We start from the raw sequence: 3,606 nt of genomic DNA on the forward strand, positions 1-3,606 counted from the left end.
CTCTCTCTCTCTCTCTCTCTCTCTCTCTCTCTCTCTCTGTAATGGGAGAGATCCTTCAGTTTGTCATATCTGGTTATATATGCCCATATATACACTTTTCTATGATTTCCAGTTTGTGATAAACCTGCACAGATGATTTTCTTTGCTATTTGGTGTGTGTGTCCATTGTGGAATTGCTATTTGGTGGGACAGAATTCAAGCCTTGGATATAAGTCTTGGTGTCCTTCCCCATTAAAGGACAGTTGGTGGGAGATTAGCTTGAACCTAAAAATTACATCTCCTAGACCAATCATTTTTAAGGGAGAAGACAGAGAGAACGCTAGCCAGGTACTTCCTCTTTCTGAGGAGAGCAGAATGGTGGCCATGCCTGGTCCCCATTTTCTGCTTCCCCTCCTCTGGCAGGAGGAGGGGAATCTCCCTTAGGGAAAAGAGGGAGATGGAGGAGATGTTAGAGAAGTCTATTCCTGCCTCCCTGTGAGCTACACACAAGACACCCCTTATTCTACCAGCAAACCACTCTATATATTGTAGCTCATCATGAGGTATTATTATTATTCCCATTTTACAGATGAAGAAAATGAGATGTAAAGGTTAAGTCACTTGCCAGGTCACACAGTGTCTGTGTTGGGATTTGAATTTTGATCTTCCTGAGTCCAGGACCAGCATTCTATGCACTGTACCATCTAGATGCCACATAAAGATTTTCCAAAACCTTTCCTCATAACCTTGCAATATATATATATATATATATATATATGTAATGCAGAGATTATCACCACCACCACCATCACGCCCATTTTACAGATGGCAACCTGAAGGCTCAGAAGGCTGAGGCTTAGCCAACATTTGAAGCCAAATCTTTTAACTCTAAAGATAGAGCACTTTCCACTATACTTCACCGCCTCCTTCATCCTCAAAGGTTTTATTAGAAGTGGCTATTTCTGCTGATCTAAGATTCTGAGATCATTTAAGTAACTGTGATCATCCAGAAAAGCCTGAATCTTGGAGGCAGAAGAGAACTCAGAGGCCAAATAAGACAAGACCCTGTAGAACATCCCCTATGGGCAGTCACCTGGCCAGATCTTGGATGAGCAAGAGATCCAATGACCATTAATGTTGGGATCGCTCCAACTGGTAGGAAGGTTCTTCTGAACATTGGGTCACAATCTGCTTCCTTGGCAGCTGCCGCCCCTTTGGCCTGGGGGGTCAGACCAGCTATTCCAATGCCTCTGGGTCACAATAGTCCTTGTCTAGGCCTCTAGACTGGACTAGGTTGGGTGCAGGGTTCCACAGTGTCACCACTGGTTCCCCTGCATCTAGATTCATTTGTTGTGTGGTCATAATCTCTGCCTCCTCTGTCTTCTGGTAGAAGGAGAAGGGTTAGACTGTATCTGGGGTGGTAAACTCAAATGAAAAGGAGGCCACTAACCCACATCTAAGGATCCATGTTGTGGTAGTCAGTCATGTCTGACTCTTCATGACCCCACTTGGGGTTTCTTGGCAGAGATCCTGGAGGGGTTTGCCATTTCCTTCTCTAGCTCATTTTACAGATGAGGAAACTGAGGCAGAGTGAGGTGACCTGTCCAGGGTCACACAGCTAGTGAGTGTCTATGCTCAGATTTGAATTCAGGTAGAAGAGTCTTCCTGACTCCAGGCACAGCACTTTATGCACTATGGCGCCTCCTAGCTGCCTTCAGGGCCACTTACTGACTTCGAAACACACTACATATATACACAAACATGCATATATACTTATATATACACATATACATATAAATACTCATACAAATGGCATAGTGTGTATGTATGTGTATATGTATGTATATATAACTGTATACACACATATACATGTATTGTATATATGTGTAGGTATATGTTTGTATGTGTACATATGATTTTTATATAATATTATTACATGATTCATTTAATATACATATTTTATTACTGCATCAAGACATTAAAATGAAATAGGAACTCTGTTTTAATCTGGATTGGGCCACACTTGGTGGTGTTATGGGCCGGGTACTTGACTCCTACAGACCAGATGACCTCAAAGGCCTCTTTCAGCTCTAAATCTATGACCCCCTGAAAGATATGAGGTCCTTGGTTTGGTTGAAGGCCTTCTTTTAAAGCATTGGCCCTTTAAGAATTGCCTCACCTGTGACCAGGTGGGCCTCCACCCTCCTGTCATGAGGATGATAAGATTAGAGGAACCTTTGGTTGGGCAGAAATTCTGTTCTTTAGAACAGGAAGGACAAAACATGCCTTCCTGAAGACAGGGCCACAGAGACCAGGATGAGTGGCCAGCTTTCTCCTTGAAGGATATTACCTGGAAATTGGACAGAGAAATTGACACCAACATAGCATCCTCCAAGGTAATCCCAATTCAACTCTATACTTTCTTGGACTGCTGCATGGGGAGTTCATAAAATTATGGGATTTAGATCTGGAAGGTCCCTTAGGGGTTATCTAGTCTAACCCCTATATTTTACAGATGGGAAAACTGAGACCCAGAGAAGGGAATTGAATTGACCAAGACCAAATAGCCGGTAAATGGCAGAGGTAGTATTTTGCTCCTTTTTTCCCCCTAGGACTGTACCTAAGGGGAGAATAAGAAGTTAATGTAGGTCTGAGATAATAATAATAATAACTAGCAATTATAAAGCATTTTACATTTTACATGTGTCTATTTTGCTGTGTGACCTTGGGTAAGTCACTTAACTCCAATTGCCTTACCTTACCCCCTCCAAAAAGCAAAAAAAAAAAAACCCAAACCAAAAACATGTGTCTATTTCTTTAGCTCCTCACTATAACCCAACAAAGCAGTGCTATTATCAATCTGGTTTTACAGATGAGGAAACTGAGGCCAAAAGCTGTTAAGTGACTTGCCCAGGGTCACACATCTAGTAAGTATCTGAGGCCAGATTTGAACTCAGATCCTCCTAACTCCAGGCTCTATTCACTATGCCAGCTGGCAGAGATCCCCTAAAATCCCCTTCCCTGCTGAGGGTCCATGGACCCCAGGTAAAAGCCCTCAGACTAGATGGTTTCCAAGATATCTTCAAGTTATAAATCCCCATGACCTAGTTTATCCACAACATTTTTCAGAGAAGGAAAGAAGATAGATTCTTAAATAACATGGAGACGGCCCCTGTGTATGTGGGCTTGCAGAAATTCAGATTCTGTCATTCTAAGGACACTGAAAAGTACTTAGCACATCGTAGGTGATTAATAGATGCTTGTTGATTGATTAGTCATTTAAGTGTGTCTGTGATCTCACCTTCAGCTCTGCCTCATCATCATATCATAAAGCTGTTTCTGGGTTCTCTAAGCCCACACCTGCAGAGCACAACATTTAGTAGGTCCTTCTAAGCGGAAAGACGCAGAGAGTGGGCTGGGTGAGGACTGTGTGTTTGTCCAACGAGGACCAGCCTGGCTAAGTTTAGAAGCAGCTCATTACCAGAGAGCACTGGGGAGGAAACATGGAACAGAGAAGGGCAGGACAGAGTGGGACCTTGGAACAGGGGGTGTCAGGGCTGGGAAGGGCTTTAGAACAAGAGATGTCAGGGCTGGGAGGGACCTCAGAAGAGGGGATGTCAGGGCTGG

Source organism: Petaurus breviceps, unplaced genomic scaffold (genome assembly GCF_028583685.1).
Source record: "Petaurus breviceps papuanus isolate PSGF00001 unplaced genomic scaffold, PetGlider_PUasm1.0 99, whole genome shotgun sequence".
NCBI classification, from domain to species: Eukaryota; Metazoa; Chordata; class Mammalia; order Diprotodontia; family Petauridae; genus Petaurus; species Petaurus breviceps.